General features: G+C 37.7%; 1 protein-coding gene across 16 annotated transcripts in view; it reads right to left on the bottom strand.

The window, feature by feature from the left end:
• Window positions 1-24,972, bottom strand: part of NFIA (nuclear factor I A) — a 402,938-nt gene that overhangs the window by 353,823 nt on the left and 24,143 nt on the right. Inside the window, exon 2 of one of the 16 annotated variants that reach the window (XR_009599377.1) lies at window positions 1-24,972. This exon is cut by the window's left edge and continues 47,893 nt beyond it; it is cut by the window's right edge and continues 13,074 nt beyond it. The exons of the other annotated variants lie outside the window; for them this stretch is intronic. The gene's annotated coding sequence lies outside the window, so the exon portion shown is untranslated. 16 annotated transcript variants of the gene reach the window in all.

Here is a 24,972-nt window from a genome sequence, read left to right as displayed (position 1 = left end):
GAGGTCTCCTTTTGTACCCTACACATTATTATATGAAGCATCCTACAAAGGGTCCATAGTTGCCAACAGGATGGACTATGTTATCAAAACCAGCCCTACTACGTAGGTTTCCTGCCATACTATGGAGTCTGTCCTGCATGTTTATATGTAATTTCCATTAGAAAAATGATTTAAGAGAGAAAAAAATACTTTTTGAAGCCAGGAAGAAAGAATTGTGCAAAAATGTAAAGATAAGTCTATCAAGGGATTCTCATGATAGGATATCATGTAAATAGATTATCATCAACAAACGAATACCGATTAGGCTCTAGGAGTCTCAAGAGGAATATCTCTAGAAAAAGAAATCAACGGTAGAACTCTCCACTACCTCCACTACTCTCCTGGATACAAAGATGGGTGTGCTAAATAGAAACAAGGAGCCCACCAGAATAGTCACAAATGCACAGTCTAATCTTAAATACAGTTCAGGCAACAGTTTCTTGACCAAAAGTTTTATTACTCTGCCATTTCTGTCACCCGGTCAGCTTGAAACTTTATTTAAGGCTGGAATTTGGCCCTCCCGAGTTGCACCATGAAGAGAAAATATTTAAAGAAAGGTGTTTTGCAATTCCTATGTTTGGAATGAGTGATAAAATCTGTAGTGCTACCAACGCTTTCTAGATGCCAGTTCAATGACATCCATTTTATATGTCAGGACAGAATAGCAGGCAGATTGTATGTCTAATGAGACACTCAACAACCCTGTACAAACTCGGGGATGCATGTGGGGTAGTCTAAAACTGTAAAATATGACCCTTACAGCAACCTGACTGCCAAAAGCACAATTAATCCAGTCTTATTGCACTATAACTCTCTCCGTTGTACAACACTGGATTGCCATTTTCTCTCCTATGTTTGCACATGTGAGAATATTAGCAGACTAGCAGGCATATAAGCATTCAGACAAATAAAGGAAGCAATAATACAAAATGTTCCCATTAGCAATATAAAAAAAATAGCCACAAATACATCATGGTAAACAAGTGTAGACATTAATAAATTTAACTTTTGAATGTGGAAATGTCCCATTCACAAGTCCAGAATGTAAATGCTATCTAGGACCCTGAAGCTTAAATTTGGGTTAAATGAAACTTCAGGTCCCTTACAGCTGTAACATTCTATGATTCTTTGAGTCTATTTTTATTTGTTCACTTGAATTTCTTCTTGTCAGGGAAGGTAGCTTTAGCCTCCCTTTAGAATATCTTTCCACCTACACATCTTCCTACTGCAATAACACAAGTTGAGCTGAATGCACAGTTATGTAACTTTAAGATCAAAAGAAAATAGAAAAGAGAGTCCTACCCTAGCCCCACACGCTATCACCACCAAGACCCAGCACAGGGAACATTTAATTTTACCAATATATTAAAGGCTGCACTAAAATATTTCCCAACAGGTTAGGTTAAAAATTCTCCTTACTTTGAATTTATAGGGCGGGGTGGGGGGGCGGGGAATCACACCATTGAAAGTTACCTGAATAATGATATCTACTGCTATCCCTCCTTCACAATGCTGTTTAAGAACAGCAAAAAGAGTCTTTTATTGTACACATCTACTTATGGAGTGCAAATTCTTTGTCTCATAAAGTGAACTCTATTTGTGTTGAATATATATTCACTATTTCCTGCTAATGGGGTAAAAACTGATTCCAGATGAGTAGAAAAATGCCTTAGTTTTCACAGAAAATTCATTCCGGGGGGGGGGGGGGAATGTTTAAAAGTTTTTAATAAATCTCTAACTTTGTAGATTGGTTTCTGATTTCTGCTTCTATATTCCACTCCTCAGTTTTGTTTTGTTTTTAGGATGGTCAGTTTGCGGTAACTCAGTGTATGTTTACATTCTGCGCATAAGGTTGCTGATCTCCATCCAGAATCCAAGAGAGATTTCATGTTTTCTTGCCCCAAAGAGAACACCTTTTTAGAAGAACAATAAATACAGCATGGAATATCATCTGAAAAACAAGAGTTCAAAAAGCCCCAGGAAGAGCAGAGTTAAAGATGATCATTTAATCAACCTTAACTCACACTAGAATATTTAGCGATTGCATCATTCCTAGTACACAAGTCACACGCTGTCCTCAGCGCACTGCATTGAGTAACAGACAATGCAACATTTTAAATTTGATTTCCTAATGCCTGGAGGTCAATGTAAGACCTTGCGATTTGTTAATATATTTATCGTAAATTTATTTGAGATTTTTAAAACCGGACCTGTACTACAGCTAACAGATACTATTAACAAAATAAATCACGAGGTGCTCATTAGACATTGCAAAATGCAAAGCACTGCCACGTTCAAGTTTTAAATCTGATCAGGGCAGCTACCAACTTAAAAGTATCTTCTGCCCTAGAACTTTCTTTGACTATTAATTTCTGATGTTTATATTTTCCTAAAACCTAGAACCGGCTATGGTGTTTAAAAGGGAGTTTGTGCAAGAGCCACTTTTCAGCTTTAAATGGACTTAACTGCAGATTGCTAGTAACTTTAAACACCCAAACAACACACAGTCTCATAGGTGTTATCTTGATCACTTTTAAAGACATTTTCAATAATGTCCTTTGAGATGGGACCAGAAATGACTTTATTACTTTCCCAAAGGCTTCACTTACAAGCTTATCACTCTTGATGGCAGCTGTGCTACGGAAACCTGTTGCTGTCGTAGCAGATATGACGTGAGTGGACAGGAGAGCAACACCGTTAAAAACGACCGGAGTCTGCCTGGAATGCCCAACCCTGTGTAGCAACAAATGTTGATTTCCATTCTAACAATATTTCCAAACAATCCTTAAATCTGGCAGACAGAAAGAATACTAATCACCTAGATAAATGTGTTTCTTCTACACTCTGGAGAAGCGCCATAAGAATATATCACGTTTAGGAAGCTTATGTGAGTGAAGCACTGTCCCACTTGGCATAACTTACTGAATTTCATATTACTTTATTAGGAGGTTGGTGAAGACACTGGGTAAAACTCTACAATTAAGTTAATTCAATCCTGTCCTCTCATAATTACAAACATTGCGGGGCCCAAACCAAACCTATGGCCTAGTTTACACCACCTGATATAGGCCAAAGAAACATGGTTTGATCTATACGAACCAAAAAATAAAAGTGAAGGGGGACATTCCTTTTCCTTGGCCTTGATTATCCAAATATGCTATCTCTAAAGATCAGGCTCCCTTTGAGATGTGAGTATACCCTATCAAGCCTCTAGACATGCAGATTTTCTCCTTCAAATGTGTATTAAACACATGTGTATTTAAAATAATACCAAAGTTAGCAAATTCACAGACAAGGTGAGCAGAGACAAAGTTGTTAAAATTCAAAGGCATTAAGTACAAGTATCCACTTACCAGGTATAAATGTGCGACATGTGTACTACTTTCTTATTAAAATTATATATAATCTCATAATATACATTTCTTCCCCAACAATGAGGCAAGCAAATATTATGATGAATATGTATTTCCATAATAAAGATTTTCAGTTACAATAAATGGCTCAAAACTTCAACCCTAAAGATTGAATTTTTTTCACTTTTCAGAGCTATAGTCTGAATAGATGCAAAAATTTAACAAGAAATATCACAAGAGTTATTTCAGCCAAATTATTTAACGAGCACCCATGCAATCTATGCCAAATAAAAATGAAGAACACGCTGCGACGCCAACTTCTCTGATTAATGCATCCTAAGCTTACATTTCCATACAGTTTCATTTAATTAAAGACAAACAGAAATTTCCTCTCACTAAACACTTTTAGGTTCAAGTTTACTTTCTAGAGCTATTTCTAAAAGTGTATATCATTTGTTTTGCTGAGTAACTGAATTACTTCATATGATAAAGCCATTAATTGTGTAGACCTGGTAACAAAGGAAGAACCCTTGGCCCAGGAACGGAGGTTGGAGGGTTTACTGTTGGTGTGGACTTCAGGAGTTGGGTAAGCAAGATTTTGCAAGTGTCACTAGGGAGAAAAATATATAAATAAGAGCAAAATCACCAAATGATATGCATAAATATTTAAGATTTCCTGGGAAAAGTTACCAAATAAAAAGTTTGTGTACAATATTCCTTTCAGCTAGAGATAATAATTTATCCGAAAATTAGCCTGAATAGCTTTCTGATTATATTATAGGAGGAAAAGTCTTACAAGATTCTTCCCATTCTAGACATTTTTAAAAAGGGAATCCTGAGCTATGTGCCAGATGAAAGTGATTCTCCTCTTATCTGAATGTCTGTAGCAATTATTTCCTCTACTAGTGTTTGGTGCTTACCCTCTGGTGCTTATAACATGTCGCCGGACCGCAGCACAGTCAGGTCAGACAGACCCGGATTCAAATGCTACCTCCACCACCACTAATCTGCTCTGTAATCTCGCGGCAAGCTACTCTTCCTCTCCCAAGGAATTTAGTTATCTCTCTCTAGATCACTCTCCCCCAACACACCACTATCCACGATGGTCTTCCTGTCTTCAGTCCTTGGGACACACACACACACAGACACACACTCTCTCTCTCTCTCCTTGGGACACACACTCTCTCTCTCTCTCTCTCTCTCTCTCTCTCTCTCTCTCTCTTCCCCCATCCCCACCCAGTTCTCTGCACATAATCATCTCTCTGCTTGGATGCTCAGGTGACCATGGTCTGATTCTCCACATCTCCATCTGAAGAAGGCCTTTCATTTATTCTCTATCACCATGTGTTCCCTTTAGAGATTTACTACATTTAGAAATCAGTTATGTGTTTACCCACTTCCCTGAACTTTAAACCCCATGAAAGCAGGGCTCTACCCGCCTTGTCCATTGGAGCATTCCCAGTACCTAGCACAGTGCCTGGTACATAGTGGACAGCCAATAGTACGTTAGCTGGGTAAATCAACTACCTAAAACAGTACTGACTGGAAACATCATTACATATAGACTTACTTTCTCTACTCAGATTCCCAGAAGTGATATTACTGATTCTGAATTTCCTTCCCTTTCTTAACCAAGGCAACTTTCATAGTTTGTGGCCCAAGGGACAATCGCTTAGGGACTGGCTATAGTTTTATCCTAAGATGAAAGGCAATGTGAGATAAGGGCTATGCTATATGCATTTAAGCTCAGAGCCTTATACACAGCAGGTACTCAATAAATATATTTGAAAGCTTTAATAACTAAATGATAAACTTCAGTCTGTCAGAATAATGAATTATTTGCTGTTGTTCAGTTGCTAAGTCATGTCTGACTCTGTAACCCCACGGACTGTAGCCCACCAGGCTCCACTGTCCATGGGATTTCCCAGGCAAGAATACTGGAGTGGGTTTCCATTTCCTCCTCCAGGGGATCTTCCCAACCCAGGGATCGAACTGGGGTCTCCTGCATTGCAGGCAGATTCTTTTCCAGCTGAGCTACCAGGGAAGCCCAATGAATTATTAAGCAACTCTTGTTAGTGAAGAATATTATGACCTCTAAAACAATCAAGTTATGGTTACCAAACAATAGTAAGTGAAAGGAAAACAAAAAAACTGCATATATAATATATACATAAATATATATATATATATATTCTATATTATATAACATAAAAACTATGCCTACCAATAAAAAATTATCCCTATTTCTTCTGTTCTTAACGTCACTGCAGACTTGACAACAAAGGATTAGGATGGAGAAAGGCTTGCTCCTAAATGTAAGACCTTAAATTTTTAGGAGGAAAAGAAATGGTATTAGGGAGACCAAGTGAATCCTGTATCCCAACCCAGGAATTACAAGCATTCTTTTCTCTGGGGCTCATTCGTCCATCACTATGGAGGGGTTTATATCCATAACTTCCATTAACATTAATGGAAGGTAGCCACACAATTCACCAGAAGTCCACTAGAGAATCAGGCCTGTAAGAGAAAACATTTTTATTTAGTAAAATTTACAAAGAATTCCTAATAGAATGCAAATAGTGGTGCCTCTGTGAACAATTTAACTCTGCTATATTCACAGAAAACCCAGTTCCTAGAGCTACACGCCTCTAACACGTACCACCCCCTCCACTTTCAACAAAAGACTGTCCTTTGCTACTCTATAGTGAGGCCAATAACAAACAGTATTTTTAAAGTATTTCTTGTCAATAAAAAAAAAACAAAAACACATTTTAAAATGGAATGTTCTAACAAAACACACTTATACATGCAGGAAATAAGGAATTTACAAGCCAACACAGGTCATTATTTAATTTTTAATTAGGTTTCACCTAACAATGGAAAACTAAGTCTTCCTTCATCCATTTAACAAAATGCTCATTTAGAATACTCCATGGCTTACAAAGCTTCCGAACAGATGTCTGAAATGAGAATTCAAGACTCAGGAAAATATGAAATTCACTTTACTCAGTTCTCAAGCAATCTGATAAACAAACAGCCTCACCCACTGCAGTCATGGTTGATAATTTATTTCCAGAGTCTGATGACTATATGGCAATTCACTTTGCTGATGAAACATTCTTTATTTGGGTGGGATGCACACAGATACCAACTTAACGAATGTCATTCCCACAAGATAATAGACCATAGAGAAGATGCATGCCAAGCAGTACTGCATCGAAAAACCACTCTTCACCTATCAGAAGATGCCTTAACAACCGACAATGTTTATCAAATCCACAAACCTCATTCCCGTTAGGCAAAGTTCCAAAGTTGACTTTGTTTCTTCATTAAGGCCATCTAAACTTTCTAATGCCCTTGTTTTCTGCATATTTGCAGATATTAAAACTCCTTAACTTTGCAAATATTTATAGCTACACTTGTAACGGTAGATATGCCCTGTGAACCTATTTTAATTAACTCAGGGGTCTCACTTTCACTGTATACAAAGCTTCCTCAAATCCATAACACAATTCTACTGATTTGTGAGAATTCCACAACATTATTTTGGGATCTCTAACTTCAGCCTTGCATTCATACCACTGACCTCTGTTATAACTGGGCAGCCTTGGAAGCAGAGGAATCCAGCATCACACTCTCTTAGGAGAAAAAAGGAAACGACAAGGAGATATGGCAGATATTCCTCAGGTCGCCCTTGGAGGGAAGGGAAAGAACAGGGAGATCTACGGCTTTCACCATCTTTTTATAGGTTCAAAATACGCACACTTTAGCTACAGGATTGTGACGTTTCAAATAAACAAACACTTGAACTAAACTCTTAGCTATGCCAAGGGATAATACATCAAAGGAACCACATGTGGGCCTTCTCTCTCTTTGAGGCAGAGGCAACCGGACACACTTTTTCCACCCGTCCAGGAAGAAGTCGGTGAGCTCCTCGTGAGGGAGGTGAGCAGCCTCACTCTCCGCAGCTGGCCCGCTAAATGACTGAGGAGCGAGGCGTCACTGTGCATCCCAGGCTCCATTTCAACCACCTGCCACCTCTGGAAGGCACGCCCTAGGCTCCCAGCCCCATGCACTGTCCCCTCATTTCCCTAACAACCCCTCCCTCACAGAAATCGTCCTCATTCTCCTCAACTAAGAATCAGTATAAGCACACCTCGTTTCATCTCTCTCTGCCTTTTTATGCTTCACAGATCCTGCCTGGTATACAAGCTGAAGGCCTGCGGCCACCCTGGTTGTTAAAAGATGGTTAGCATTTTTTTTTTTTTTTAAGCAGTAAAGGATTTTTAAATTAAGACAGGTACAATGCTTTCTAAGACATAATGGTTCTGCACATTTAATAAACTACAGTGTAGTACAAACATAACTTCTATATGTACTGGGAAACCAAAAAATTCACGAGACCTGCTTTATTGTGATATTCGATTTATTTTGGGAACCTAAGACTGAACCTGCCTTATCTCCAAGCTGTGGCTGCACTGTCCTCTCTTGGGCCACATGGGTCCTTTGTGGTCTACATTTAACAGAGCACTCGACACTTCTTGCCTTTTCCCCTACCAATATCTGAGCGTCTGGAAGGAAAGAACATTTATTTCCCCATTTTCACTATTTTTCTGCTATCTACATATACCATGTCACCTTATTTCTAGTAAATGATTAATAAGTTATTTGTTGAATACTTAAGATGAGTACTTCTACCAATGCCAATGCATTCTATCCTCCTACTGCAATATAATACTTAGTTTTCTCCTGATTATGTTAGAATACCCAAAATGTGGTGTCTGAAGTCAAATATCTTCTAGTCTCTTGAAGGCACTCTCGGATTACGTACTAAGAACAAGGTAAATATAGAAAAGTGACAAGAAGACTGATAAAAGTCACCATGTACACACCATGTCCAACTTTATCAAAGATAAGCCTTTAAAAGATAAGAAGAAAAGTCCAGAACATTCTCCTGAGTAACTCTGACATGCCCTCAACTTCCAAGAAAAATCAAATATTGACAATGAAACGATTTGGCCATACTCAAAAGAAACAAACTGTGTTCTTTAAAAACCAACTTAAAAACAACACACGGAAAAATAATCTGGAGATCATTTTCCTTTGAAAGGAGAATGGAAATAACGTTCACTTTCCCATATTGATCTTTTTAAACATATAGAATGAATTAATCAGTATTAAATAGACAAAGAAATTTAAAATGTTATTATATCAAAACATACCTTTTTAAGTTTTAAGTATCATCCAGAATCAGAAATCATTTATTTTTTTCCAAAGCACCCTTGCATTTTCATTTGTTTAGTTCATTATATTACTCAGGGAATAGGAAATAAAAGCCATTATGATTTATAATTTTGTGTAGGGACAACTAAACTGTCCCTAACTTCACTCCATCCTTTTTTTCAAGGCTCCCTGCATTGAGAATCACAAATAATCTTGGGAAAACACTTCTTAAAACATGTCCCTGTTCAAAAACTCTGCAAGACTTCCTAATGCTTAAATCTCTAATTGGGCACTCACTGCCCTCCCCAAGACAAACCCCATTCCAACTGAATGTGTCCACTCACTTGACCTGGAACAAGCCTTGCCTATTCCTGCTCCTGCACTTGCACGCACACCTTTCCCTGGCTCTCCAGGTCTTCTCTCCAACTAATCCCTACCATCACCCCTCTTTATCAGCTCATTTCCCCACAACCCTTCTACTGGTCAAATCCACTAGTCAAATTCAGTTTCATACAAAAGCCTTCTAGACCATCTCAATTCTTCTTGAATTTTCTTCTACTTTTTTACAAAAGATATTCTCATTTGGTGTTTATTTATGTATATAGCCACAAGAAGAATACATGTTTCACACAAGCAAGGACTACACTGTACATATATGAGATTATAGCCCTCACCAAATCCAGCACAATGGCTCACATGCAGTTGCCACTCAAAACGTATTTGCAAATTAAATATTTCTAAGACAGTAATTTATAAACTTGACCTTATAAGATCAAGTTAAAGAATATACTTAAAGTAAGATTATATTGACTGAATTAAGATAAACTAGGTATTATAAACAAAATACTTTAAGACACAGAATTTTAAAGTGAAACTATCATTCTAATCTTATGCCTGATCTCGTCATGTTTTTAGGGCTAATACAGCATTGGAAATACTGACTAAGCAGCCTAATTGCAATTCCTCAACCCAAAATTACTATAAAAATTAACAACAAAAATCCTAAACCTTGCTGGTGACATTTTATTTCCTTATATACACAATATAATTTATGTAAACTCAAGGGTAACAACAACTGCATACTACATAAGTGAATGTCTCACCTACAAACAAGGGTACAGCAGAGTCTTTGCCGGTTGGTCTGAAAACTCCACCAATCCACTATACGCAAACATGTCCCTGATTTTAAATGAGTCATAGAAAAGAAGACAGTTTACTGTACTAAGTCATCCCCTAGGAAACTAACTGCGTTTGGGTGGCCGTTAAAAAATAAGTTTTCTTTCTAGAGTTGTGAGCTATCACACGTGTAGAAGACCTGGGTTAAAAACCAGCTTTAACATACCCTTAATCTACAACAATAAAAAGGCAAATACACGACACTGAAAACACCTGGACAATATGAACAAGACCAGCCAAGACTTAAAAATCTTAACTGACCGTGGAAAATCTACAAAGATACTTAATAAATTCTACACACACACACACATACACACACGTTCATCATACATCTAATGAGTCATGTAACTCTACACTACTACATATAAATGATACCGTACCTTGATTTTAATCTCCTGTTAATCTCTTTAATATCTTGTTATCACTTTGGGATATGATTTAGGAACCAGAGAGTACTGGGTTTTGTTTTTAATTTTCAAAGCATACTAAAAGTGAAATATTCTAAAAAGGATACAGAAAATATTCTTAAACAAATACAAAGCATTTATTTTTTAAATGGCATAACCCAACATACTAAAGACATACTCAAGCTGCCAGTTTTTAGAGCATGGCTTTTTTATAAAAAAAAAAATCTATTTTGGACAAATAGGATTAAGCTTCTTAGACAATTCTTTGTTGTTTTGACTTCAACAATTTATGCAAATGAGATGTTAATTAGTATAATTGTAACTTAAATTATGCTTGTGTAAACCTCTCCATTGGTAGAAAAGTGTGGGAATCTACACAACTGGTATTTAAAGTAGCTGTACTAACTCCCTTCTGAAAGCCCAGCATAGCAAGATCACTTTCATGTCTTTACAATTTGTTTTTATGAGGTGATAACATTTTTACAAATACCATCATTTTTGGTTTTTTATATTGTAAGTGACAGTCTGACATTTTACAACTGGCTTATTGAAAACAAGAATTGAGCACTCTAGCAGTAACGGACATTAACTGCTGAATAGAGATTCAGATGCTAATGAGGTGAGAGGGGCTCCAGAAAGTTTTGATAAATGCTACACACACTCTAACTAGCTGTGAATGTGGGTTGACAAAGAACATCTACACCAGGGTTCAATAAAATGTAACCCTTTAAATTAATCATACTGGCAGTATTTAATAGAACGCACAACAATCTCCTTTTCTGTTGGCCATAAAGCTGGAGAAACGCAAAGTCTTCACAAATGAATGCTCCCACATTTCCACTCCACACTGCTACTTTCATTTGAGCGTCTACAGCTGTTTCAAAAGTACTTACTGTAAATAGCAAAGTATAAGCAGATTTCAGAGTCTGACTCTTTCACAACAGAGCATATCATTTTTTTCCCTGCATTTTTACGCCTGGATTGAAACAAAACTCCTAAGAAAAACACATGGAAAATTTGAGTGCCTGGTACAGAACCCAGCACATAGTAGGTTCTCAATAAATGGCATTTCTTGTTGTAGGGAATATCTGGCATCTTATAAAAAGAAAAACCATCTGCTTGTACAGGAAAAAAAAAATCAAGAGAATTCTGGAAATAAGGCCTTCTGGCTTCAAATTCACTAACTTAAGGTAGGCCTTTGTTCTTCAGGGACTTTTGGGAAACTCATAGTTTTTGTGAAGAATTTACACAGAAGAAAAATTAAAATGTCCTACAGAGTAAAACTATAATGAGCCTTATTATCACAAATGTCAGAGAACCTCAACTAATTTTTTGATGTTCACGCTAATCAAACTCTTCTACTGATTGCAAACTTCTAGAATTCAACAGACTACAGTTCAAGAGATCACCCTTATATTTCTTAAGCAAATAGAGAACATTAACATGTTATTTCTCCTTAAAGTGACAATCCCTAATATCCTTTCTGGTTTTTGCCAATTTTAATCTTGGCAGGAAGTGGAAATCTGTGCACTCAGCAACACTGCAATCTTGCTGGCTGTCAAAATTATGTGTCAGCCAATGCCGGAGTGGTATTCTTGTCATTTCACCATGGTAAGAAACTCATCAGTCTGACATATAAAGCCTCTAAAAGTAGTGATTTATGCCAAAATGTAGATACATTTACCCGCCACCTAAATTTCATTTATAATTCCCATAATTATTATAACTTCCTCTAAATAAAAGTCTCAAATACAGCTATAATCAATTTTATAAATCAAGGATACTTAAAAAATCCAAGGAATGACTATGAGTGAAATAGGTTTAGATTAAAAGACAACTAAATTTTTTAAAACACACCCGGATCTATACTAACACATTAAACTTGTTAGTATGCTTGCCTGAGGATACTGCATACTTTTTAAAAGTCATTTTCTCCCAAATAGTCTCCATGTGAACCACACATTTCCAAGTCAACAAACTAATCGTTTCTCAATAGGCTGCATAAAAATGATACCTTTACCCTTCAGCGAGCACTGGTTACTCTTTGACTTTTTAAGAGTAAAAACTCTCATTTAAAAAAAGAAAAAGTGAACAAGTAGAGAAATGTCTGCTATGGTTTAGAAATGGCCATTTAGCCAAATTGCATACCTGTGCTGTGTCAGCGTCCTGGCAGAGCCATCTCATTCCACTGGTCTAATGGATGGCAATTGAATTTAATTAACAAAACTCCTTTGACTTAGTTTCATACTGTGCTGAATGTAATGGAATCCTCCTTCTACCCCCACTTTCTCTTTCTCCCTCGCTTTCTCTCTCCCTCTTTCTTTTGCATTCAACTAAAAATGTCCTTAACTGCCATCCACTTTAAGAATATTAAAGGTTATACATTATTCTTAAAAGATGTAATATAGTCATCTCCTTCCCCATGACTTCAATTTAGTTACTGAATTATATAACATAAAATAATTAAAAAGATACTTTGATAGCGATACACAGTATAGATTCAATTACCACAATGTATCCATTAAAGGTACTTTTATAGTATGAATAAAATGCAAATCCTCTTTATGGATCAATACCAGAACATAATTCTATTCTTCCTCTTAAAAAAAAGGAAGTTAACTATTACAAATCATCCTCACGTGAAAATGAAAAAAAATACATTTCTTTGAAGGTTTTCTGTTAATCTCAATATATTAAGAATGTTACTTTCTCTATTATACTTATTTTTAAACAGTAGACCTAAATTCCAGCAATATCTGGTAATCAGTAAACAGAAAACTTGTTTACCACTCCTCATATTTCTCACATTTACGTAAATTCCTGCCATTAAATTCAGAGAGACATTGCTATTAATTAAACAATCTTTCCTAAATAAAATCAAGAACACACCAAAAAAAAAATGCTCCTAAGGGATTCTGAGTAAATATTAATACTCTGCCTAACTTCTGCCTGGCTGGGCACTCTGAGACAAGTTCCTATGATTGATTATTGTGGTATCTCTGAATCTTTGACTTTGAACCATAACCTTTTTTGCGAACAATGACAGTTGGGACTTACCATTTGCCATCTGTAGAGATGGAGGGGGGAAAAGGACTTTACATACATTAATCAACCAATTAAGAGCAGACTTAAACAAAACACTAAAGCATAATAAACCCCTGACTGCTTAATAGCCTTCTACTTTTAATAGCTGTCTTCCTGCAGTCTGCTCACAAGATTAGGAGTAATCTGTCCAAGTCTTAACAAAAATTGCATGAGGAAATGGGGGTGGGGGGCTAAACCCACCCAAATCAGGCATTTCAAATTGTGAAAAATGATACTCAAGGATTCTATACTTCAAATTAAACACTTAAGAAGCTGATCCACATACCACAGTAACAAAGAATCTCAAGTCAACATAAAATTTAGTCCTTGTCTTTACTGAAATATCTAGAATGATTCATATATACATTTTACCCTATCACTGTAAAACTTGAGATGACAATTTTCAAAACACCACTCACCTAATAATTTTTACTACTTCATTTCGCATGAAGTAATTTGCCCAGAGAATTGGAGGTTTCGATTTTTGGGAACATAGAGCAAATCTAGTATGAAAAACTAGGGTAAAGTTAATAAAACTAGGTAAGGTTTTGCTTGACCTTTCTCTACTTAAAATGTGATCAGCAAATGTCATATTTAAATAGTAAGGCATTAACTCAGTCTCATTCATGGATAAAAAATAAACAGGAAATCAAGGAAAAAGTCAAGAATGCACTCTCACAGGTTAATTCAACAATGAATTGGAGGTACTAGCCAGGGTAGTCAAGTGGGCCTTAGGAAGCATCACTATGAACAAAGCTAGTGGAGGTGACGGAATTCCAGTTGAGCTATTTCAAATCCTGGAAGATGATGCTGTGAAAGTGCTGCACTAAATAGGCTACCGAATTTGGAAAACTCAGCAGTGGCCACAGGACTAGAAAAGGTCAGTTTCCATTCCAATCCCAAAGAAAGACAAAGCCAAAGAATGCTCAAACTACCGCACAACTGCACTCATCTCACACGCTAGTAAATTAATGCTCAAAGTTCTCCAAGCCAGGCTCCAGCAACACGTAAACCATGAACTTCCAGAAGTTCAAGCTGGTTTTAGAAAAGGTAGAAGAATCAGAGATCAAATTGCCAACATCTGCTGGATCATCAAAAAAGCAAGAGAGTTCCAGAAAAATATCTATTTCTGCTTTACTGACTTTGCCAAAGTCTTTGATTATGTGTATGTACAACAAACTGTGGGAAATTCTGAAAGAGATGGGAATAGCAGATGACACCACCCTCATGGCAGAAAATGAAGAACTAAAGAGCCTCTTGATGAAAGTGAAAGAGGAGAGTTAAAAAGTGGGCTTAAAGCTCAACATTCAGAAAATTAAGATCATGGCATCCAGTCCCATCACTTCATGGCAAATAGATGGGAAAACAGTGGAAATAGTGGCTGATTTTATTTTGGGGGGCTCCAAAATCACTGCAGATGGTGACTGTAGCCGTGAAATTACAAAACGATTACTCCTTGGAAGGAAAGTTATGACAAACCTAAGCAGAGACATTACTTTGTCAACAAAGGTCCATCTAGTCAAGGCTATGGTTTTTCCAGTAGTCATGTATGGATGTGAGAGTTGGACTATAAAGAAAGCTGAGTGCCAAAGAATTGATGCTTTTGAACTGTGGTATTGGAGAAGACTCTTGAGAGTCCCTTGGACTGCAAGGAGATCCAACCAGTCCACTCTAAAGATCAATCCTGGATGTTCATTGGAAGGACTGATATTGAAGCTGAAACTCCAATACTTTGGCTACCACATGCGAAGAGCTGACTCATCTGACAAGATCCTGATGCTGGAAAAGATTGAGGGCAGGAGGAGAAGGGGACGACAGAGGATGAGATGGCTGGATAACATCACTGACTCAATGGACATGAGTTTGAGTGAACTCTGGGAGTCGGTGATGGACAGGGAGGCCTGGCGTGCTGCGATTCATGGGGTCACAAAGAATCAGACACAACTGAGCAACTGAACTCGAACTGGAAATGGAGCCAGGGTAGTAAGAAGGTTAAGGAAAATAAAAACATAGCATTTGAACAGCAGAAATGAAAATGTATGATTATATAAACAGTAGACACAAAATAATTTATAGACAAATTTCTGGCTGAAAAATATGTAAATACAGCTACACAAAAGCTCACTATTCAAACATAAACTGTATTTCTATACTAGAAACACAGAAATATATTTTTCAAAACACAATTTACAAAATCAGCTTTGCAAAAAAAGAGTCAAGACTTGGGTGAAAAGTAATACAATTTACTAAAGATGAGATGTAAGGAAATGGAGAAACATACCATGTTCATAGATGTAGTAAGGCTGACAGTAAAAGATGTCAATTTGCCTCAAATTCTTCTGTAAATCTAATGCATTTCTAAACAAAATCCCAATAGGATTTTTCATGAAACTTGACAAGATGATTTTAAAATATATATGAAATAGAGAGGTGAAGAATAATTAAAAACACTCCTTAAAATAAAGTGTAAAGGGTTTGCCTTATCAGATAGCAAAACTAACTATAAAGTCTTAGTAACTGAACAGCATGGATTTGATACAGAGTAGACAAGCTGATCTGGCTTCCCTGGTGGCTCAGTGGTAAAGAATCCACCTGCAATGCAGGAGATGCAGGAGATGCCACTTCAATCACTGGGTCAGGAAGTTCCCCTGGAGGAGGGTCTGGCAGCCCACTCCAGTATTCTTGCCCAGAGAATCCCAAGGACACAGGAGCCTGGCAGGCTACAGTCCATAGGGTCACAGAGTCAGACACAAATGAAGCAACCCAGCACACACACACACACACACACACACACACATACCCCAACAAGCTGATCACTGTAACAGAACACTGAGTCTAAATACAGACCCACACAAATATGAAAACTTAATAAACGACAGAACACTGAAGATCATTTACAAATAGAGGAACGATTTAATAAATGATATAGTGAAAACTATTATTCAGAGAAAAAGAGGAAACTAGATCCCTACCTCATACCATACACCAAAACTAAATTCCAAGGGGAATACAAAATCAAATGTGAGATGAATATTTAAAGACGTATGAGAAATACAATGTATCTCTAAACTCAAAGGATATCTTAAGACACAAAAGGACTAACTGTACAGCAAAGGATTAATAAAATTTATATTAAAATTAAGAATTTTTGGTCATCAAAGATACCATAAGGAAAATCAAAGACAAGCCACAACTATGAAAAGATATTTGCAAACATAAAACACAAAGGGACAGAAATAAGAATGTGTGAAGAACTTCTACAAATTACAAAAAAAGAGATAAGCAACAAAGCAGAAAAAATGAGTAAAAGTCATGAGTGTTTATGTCACAGAAAAGGAAAGATAGTGGTTAATAAGTATACAAAAAAGGTACTTAATCTCATTAGCAATCAAATTAGAAATGCAAAGTAAGACCACACTGAAATGTCATTTTATAACCACCAGAATGGCAAAAAGCAAAAATTTGACAATGGCAACTGTTGGGTTTCCCTGGTGGCTCAGCTGGTAAAGAATCTGCCTGTAATGCAGGAGACCCGGGTTCAATCCCTGGGTTGGGAAGACCCCCCCCCCCCGACCCCCGCCCGGAGAAGGGAATGGCTACCCACTCCAGTAGTCTGGCCTGGAGAATTCCACGGTCTGTATACTCCACGGGTTCGCAAAGAGTCAGATGTGACTGAGCGACTTTCACTTTCACTTCACTTTTCAAGTGCTGGAAAGGATGAATATCAACAGAATCTTTTAAACACTGCTAGTATTTAACTTCTATGCAGAGTACCTCATGCAAAGTGCTGGGTTGGATGACTCAGCTGGAATCAAGATTGCCAGTAGAAATAGCAACAGCCTCAGATATCAGGTTGTTGATATTTGATTGCATTTCTAATTTGATAGCACTGTAATGGCAGAAAGTGAAGAGGAACTAAAGAGCCTCTTGAAGGTGAAAGAGGAGAGTGAAAACGCTGGCTTAAAACTCAACATTCAAAAAACTAAGATCATGGCATCCAGTTCCATCACTTTGCGGCATATAGATGGGGGAAAAGTGGAAACAGTTACAGATTTTATTTTCCTGGGCTCCAAAATCGCTGCAGTTGGTGACCATGGCCAAGAAATTAAAAGACACTTGCTCCTTGGGAGAAAAGCATATTAAAAAGCAGAGACATCACTTTGCTGACAAAGATTGGTATATTCAAAGCTACGGTTTTTCCAGTAGTCATGTATGGATGTGAGAGATGGACTGTAAAGAATAGATGACCGCTGAAGAATAGATGCTTTTGAACTGTGGTGCTGGAGAAGACTCTTGAAGAGTCCCTTGGACTGCAAGGAGATCAAACCAGTCAATCCTAAAGGAAATCAGTCCTGAATATTCATTGGAAGGACTGATGCTGAAGCTGAAGCTCCAGTACTTTGGCCACAGGATGTGAAGAGTTGACTCACTGGAAAAGACTCTGACTCTGGGAAAGATTGAGGGCAGGAGGAAAAGGGGGTGACAGAGGATGAGATAGTTGGATGGCATCACCAACTCAACGGACATGAGTTTACACAAACTCCAGGAGATAGTGAAGGACAGAGAAGCCTGGCATGCTGCAGTACATGAGGTCACAAACAGATGGACACACTCTACGGACTGAACAACAATTATCAGTGAGAGGGTGTATAGGTACAACTACTTAATAAAATAAGATTATCTTTATAAAAAATGCAATACTTACATGCTCTATGATTCAACAGTTCTGCTTCTAGGTCTATACCCTAAAGAAGCTCTTACACACACTGTCCAGAAAACATGCTACTGTTCATAACACTTGTTAATAACAAGAAAAATAAATAACAAGAAGAATAACGGACAGAAATGGTATGGACCTAACAGAAGCAGAAAATATTAAGAAGTGGCAAGAATGCACAGAAGAACTATACAGAAAAGATTTTCATGACCCAGATAACCACGACTGTGTGATCACTCACCTAGAGCCAGACATCCTGGAATGCGAAGTCAAGTGGGCCTTAGGAAGCATCACTATGCACAAAGCTAGTGGAGGTGATGGAATCCCAGCTGAGCTATTTCAAACCCTTAAAATGATGCTGTGAAAGTGCTGCACTCAATATGCCAGCAAATTTGGAAAACTCAGCAGTGGCCACAGGACTGGAAAAGGTCAGTTTTCACTGCAATCCCAAAGAAAGGCAATGCCAAAGCATGCTCAAATTACACACAATTGCACTCGTCTCACAAACTAGCAAAGTAATGTTCAAAATTCTCCAAGCCAGGCTTCAAAAGTACATGAACCGTGAACTTCCTGATGTTCAAGCTGGTTTTAGAAAAGGCAGAGGAACCAGAGATCAAATTGTCACTATCCACTGGATCATTGAAAAAGCAAGAGAGTTCCAGAAAAGCATCTACTTCTGCTTTACTGACTACACCAAAGGCTTTGACTGTGTGTATCACAACAAACTGTGGAAAATTCTTCAAGAGATGGGAATACCAGACCTCCTGACCTGCCTCATGAGAAATGTGTATGCAGATCAAGAAGCAACAGTTGGAACTGGACATGGAACAATAGACTGGTTCCAAATCAGGAAAGGAGTATGTCAAGGCTGCATACTGTCACCCTGCTTATTTAACTTACATGCAGAGTACATCATGCAAAATGCCAGGCTGGATGAAGCACAAACTGGAATCAGGATTGCCAGGAGAAATATCAATAACCTCAGATATGCAGATGACACCACCCTTATGGCAGAAAGCAAAGAAGAACTAAAGAGCCTCTTGATGAAAGTGAAAGAGGAGAGTGAAAAAGTTAGCTTAAAACTCAACATTCAGAAAACTAAGATCATGGCATCCAGTCCCATCACTTCATGGCAAATAGATGGGGAAACAATGGAAACAGTGACAGACTTTATTTTCCTGGGCTTCAAAACCAGTGCAGATGGTGACTGCAACCATGAAATGAAAAGACGCTTGCTCCTTGGAAGAAAATCTATGACCAACCTAGACAGCATATTAAAAAGTAGAAACATTACTTTGCCAACAAAAGTCCGTCTAGTCAAAGCTATGGTGTTTCCAGTAGTCATACATGGATATGAGAGTTGGAATATAAAGAAAACTGAGCACCGAAGAATTGATGCTTTTGTTTTTTGTTTAATTTATTTATTTATTTTACTTTGCATTATTGTACTAGTTTTGCCATACATTGATTTGAATCCGCCATGAGTGTACATGTATTCCCCATTCTGAACCCCCCTCCACCTCCCTCCCCATCCCATCCCTCTGGGTCATCCCAGTGCACCAGCCCTGAGCACCCTGTATCATGCATCAAACCTGGAGAACTGATGCTTTTGAACTGTGGTGTTGGAGAAGGCTCTTGAGAATCTCTTGGACGGCAAGGAGATCTAACCAGTCCATCCTAAAGGAAATCAGGCCTGAATATTCATTGGAAGGACTGATGCTGAAGCTGAAACTAAAATACTTTGGCCACCTGATGCGAAGAACTGACTCATTGGAAAAGACCCTGATGCTGGGAAAGATAGAGAGCAAGAGGAGAAGGGGACAACAGAGGATGAGATGGTTGGATGGCATCACTGATTCAATGGACATGAGTCTGAGTAAGCTCTGGGAGTTGGTGGTGGACAGGGAAGCCTGGTGTGCTGCGGTCCATAGGGTCTCAAAGAGTCAGACATGACTGAGCGAATAACTGAACTGAATATCAAGAAACTGGCAACATCACATTGCCCCATTACACAATAGCACGTTATACAAGAAAAAGAGGAAATCACAGTACAGTTGACCTTGGAACAACACAGGGAGAGAGGCACTGACCCCCGCACAGCTGAAAATCTGTATAAAACTTGAAAGTCAGCCCTCCATGTCCACAGTTCCACATCTTGGGTTCAACCACCTTGGATCATATAGTACTGAAATACTTATTTATTTTTTAAAAATCGCATATAAGTGACCCGTGTTGTTCAAGGATCAACTCTCCATACAGTTCATCCTTTACAAGAGGACATTAGAAACATTATATTAGAAACATAATCTTATCCCCAGAAGCGCCAATGTATGTATGTATGTGTGTGTGTACAAAGTGAAAGTGAAAGTCGCTCAGTCATGTTGGACTCTCTTCCGCCTCATGGACTACAGCCCACCAGGCTCCTCTGTCCATGGAATTCTCCAGTCAAGAATACTAGAGTGGGTTGCCCTGCCCTTCCCCAGGGGATCTTCCTGACCAAGGGATCAAAGCTGGGTTTCCCTCATTACAGGCAGACTCTTTACTATCTGAGCCACCAAAGAAGTGCCATATAGGTATATTTACTGTTTATAAAATTTAGTAACAAGCCAAAACTGAAATATATTTAGTATACATTGGCGATAAAAACCTTTCTTTTAAAAGAGGGGGTTGATAAACACAATATTCATGATAATGGGGGGAATATCAGGGTGTTATTTTTAGGGAACATAGAAGTAAATACAAGGTATTGCTAATGTACTCTTTCTTGAGTTGAGTAGTAGGTAGCTAGGTCTTCATTACCATGTGTCATAAATTCCACATATTTTCACACTGAAAAGTAGTGAAAGTCAGTAAGAAATCAAACCAGTAATGTTTATGAAAAGGATTTTTCGCAGTATCCTAGAACCTCCAGCAACAGGTCTGAGAAACAGTTTAAAAGAAATACATTTGAGTTTCTATTTTGGATTATTTTAATAATGCTTTTTCCTCCAAGAAAATATATGAGTAGTCAAATTAGAAAAAAAAAATCTTCATTCCTTTTTACTCGACTAGTGCGAATAATTTGTATTTTACATCTACTCTCCAATTCCCATGCAAAAACTGAGGGTACAGTGGTAATGGAGGGAACTTCAGGATGGACAAATCAAAACAGCAGATAATCCACATGTCTGTTCGACTTGAAATGCATCATTCAGTCTTTTAACAATCTATTTCATTTCTCGATTGTGCTTGGTTTCAAAGAAATTTCTATTCCTAGAAAGAGGTTAAGAAAGGATGATGGTACAGGTTTGCTGTAAAGAGCTAGGCAGCCTCTCTCTCTCACACACACACATCATATATCACATATATGAGAAAAGATCAACAAGGTAGGATTTTTGCGGCTTGGCAGAGAGGAAATGATAAATGAGTACAAAGCTTCCTTCCAATGATAAACATTCAATACCTGGTTACAGACCTGAGTTCCTATGAATAATCTCCAAAACAAAGTTTTTAGAAATCTAACCAAACATGAGTGGTATCCAGTACTGAAAGATGAACTGAACAAGAGGATTCCCTATTTCATCACAGGTCCAGTCAGAATTTCACCATTTTTGTAGGTACATAGATACCCTATTCTTTAAAAAGGTGTTCTAGCTCCAAACACCTTACCAGGTATAGTGAATTAAGAAACTGCAAGAGCAAAATGTAGCCATCCATACTTCCCCAGAGTGAAGACAATCTTCTCTCAGATAGAAAAAATAATCAGAGAATTAAGCAATAATTAAATGAGCTAGAATTTCACTGATAAGCGTTATATGGCTGATATTAAGTTACTCTCTACCAGTCAAGATCTCTCTACTCTGTGCCACCTGAACAAACACTCCTCACCCACTGGGAAGTGTTCAAGCAGCTACTCGGGAGAAAGAAAGAAAATGACCAGTACAAGAAAGGCCAGCAATGTATTCCAAGGCAGCATCGACTACCTTACAAAATCAGAAAAGAAGAATTTTTTCCCTAGATGCTATAATTTCACTTATTAAATATCTCCTTTAGAGATCAATAGTACTCTAAGGAATAGAAAAATTAGAGTGCTTCTTAATTCAAGGTTTTAACATTAAATGTAAGTTTAGCATAATTTTAAGAAAGGAAAAAATAGACATTTACCTCTCTGACACCTTACTTTTTGTCATTTAAAGATAATTTTTGAGTTACTGTACGAATAAAATATCTAAACAGATATTTCTCCTTCCCAAGATTCCTACTTCCCTGTAAGCAACTAGCCCTATATTGACCTTGACCTGAATCTTACACTTCAGAAATAAAGTGGAATTGCAGGAACATATATCAGTAAGTGAACATTTTCTCATTATAGTTTAAACATTTATAAGATACCCCAGTCCTCTGAAGCACACTGGGAAAATCCCGTACTTTATATCACATCGCAAAGTACAGGTTGGTACACTATCCTCTCTGTAACTTTGAGATCCAATTAGAATGTTAAGGGAAAAAGTACATTCTAGTTTCCATTTCTCATTGGAACATTGCTGGTGTTGCTCACCAAAGAAGACAGAATTTGGTCCCTTTTAGCAGTCTATGAAAACACAAAAGACTTATTCCCACTCTCTTTAAAGCAAATTATTTTTCATATGATTTTATAAGTTTTTCTATTATTAAAGTTTTAGTTAAAAAAATGCATATTCCATCAAAATCCTTCCATTATCCTTTGCTGAAACCAGTAGGAGCTTTTAGATATGAAAACAGGGCCAGACAGAAACACTTTCTGGGAAAGTCTGCAGTGGAATGGTTTTGATAATGAACATGCCTAGAGAAATAAAATTGTGAATGCTGTATGTGTTGGGGGGAAGAAACTCTTATCTTCAGTTGGGTTCTGTTTCCCTTAGAGAGGCTTATGTTACCTACAATCAATAGGTCTCCAATTAAACAAAGAAGATTTACATATGCTGGTGCATTTTGGAGCTAATGAAATTGGCCTACCAGTTTTAATGAGAGTAAAGTATTGGATAGGAGTGGGGGGACGTGTGAGTTCATCGTATATAATTGGACCCCGCTCCTTAATTTGGATCTTTACCTTTTCTACCACTACTGCCCTTGGCCTCTCCCAACTTAGGAGAAGTAACCATGCCAAAATCTATCCTATTCAGCGAGGATAGACAAACAAACCTGCAAACGCTCACTAGAGATAAGGCTATGATTGGCAGACACTTTCCCTGTAGAACAGGACTGTATGTGATTCAAAACCAGAAAATATGTGTGTTCATCCTGAGGAGAGGGTTCCCTTTTTAATCAAGATTGTGCTCTTCACAAATTTAACAGCATGAAATTAAAATCCTTTCTCCCTCTCCTATCAGAGTAGCTAGCACACAGTAGGTACTTGACAAATCACTGTTGCTGTAATATAGAAACGGATTTCTTCACATACACAGTGGAGCAATGTCTACACTACTCTATCACCGCCAAACCATTTTTTCTAGGTAAACAGTTGTGGTAAAAGCGAACACCAAGATCTCAGCCCGAAAAACAAATAGCCTATATAATTTTTATAAATAAGTCCAATGTCACCAAAGCTTTATTGTCAGAATTATAATTTATTTATTCTGATTTGGCAACCCGTTCCAGTGTTCTTGTCTGGAAAACCCCAGGGAGAAAGGAGTCTGGCAAGCTACGGTCCATAGGGTTGCAAAGAGTCAGACAAAACTAATCAAGCGTGCACTCGCGTGCGTATGTGTATATATGTGCACGTACGTGTGTGTGTGCGTGTGTGTGTGTAGTGGGTAAAGACTTGGCAGAGAAACAGACGGCCCCTATATGTTCTGCGCACTAAAATTCTCACTTATGTCTTTGCACGTGCTCTCTCCAGTTTCAAGGTTAGTCATGTCCACTGGTTTACTCAATCCAGAAAGGTAATTTACCTGTGCTAATTATCCCACATTTGTCTCAATACACCCTGTCCTTATTTCAACATTGCGTTTATTGTTTTGATAACAAATAAGAACCTTCAATAATGTACAGCATTTTGAAAGGGGCCTTGTCAGAAGCATAAGTCACTCCATAACACTAAGTTCCTTAAGTCCTGAATTCCCTTCTCAGAGTTCAGCCCCTGCCTCCAAAAGCTCAAGAATCCAAGGCTAAGACATCAGAGTTTACTGAAACATCACCCTGGTGGGAATCTGCGATTGGGGACTCATTCCAAATTTAAAGATGAGCAATCCTTTTTCCAGATGTCGGACTTAGACAATGAGAATCCCTTGAAACAATTTTCCTCTAAATAAGTGATTAAACAACAGCAAAGAGTATTATACTGACTCACAAATATAGAGTCACATTCTCCTGAATACATATAATTTAAAATATATAGCAATAATGAGTGTTGTTTATCATTAATGTGTTCAGTTTTATTCATATTTCATGAAAAAATATGGGAGACAAAAGAAAACAGAATTAAGGCCAGATCTGAAAAAATGTCATCCAGGATTACAAGTGAGTGAAGTGTGGGCAAGGAAAGAGGAGACAGACGGGGAGATTCTAAAGATTAGTAGCAAAAACGGAAAAATTTTCAAAGGTGTCAAAACTTTCATTATTTGGAAATAAGACACTCTTCAAGGAAACATCCCAGATATTCCCAAACTCATCAAGTAAATTCTGGTATCTGTATCCAAGTGGTTTGTTTCATCTGACATCAACATGATTTTCCCTGGAGGAAATGAACTGCTAACATTCCATGAACTCTATCGAGTATGCCTCACTCCTCACCCTGACCATCAAACAAAGAAATCTGTCTTGAGTTCCACGATGTACCCCACGTCACTATGACTAATCCCAGCCATTTTTATTTACAGTGCTCAGAATGAATTTCTATGATAATCCCATGCCATTCTCACGTGCCTTTTGAAAAATAATTACAGAACAAATCATTTGTTCTGTGCACTATACAAAGAAAAGCACCTGTATTAATGGCTGCAGAAATAGATTCCAA

This window comes from Ovis aries, chromosome 1 (genome assembly GCF_016772045.2).
Source record: "Ovis aries strain OAR_USU_Benz2616 breed Rambouillet chromosome 1, ARS-UI_Ramb_v3.0, whole genome shotgun sequence".
NCBI lineage: Eukaryota > Metazoa > Chordata > Mammalia > Artiodactyla > Bovidae > Ovis > Ovis aries.
Note: the sequence above shows the minus strand (reverse complement) of the source record. Positions and strands in the feature narration are given on the sequence as shown.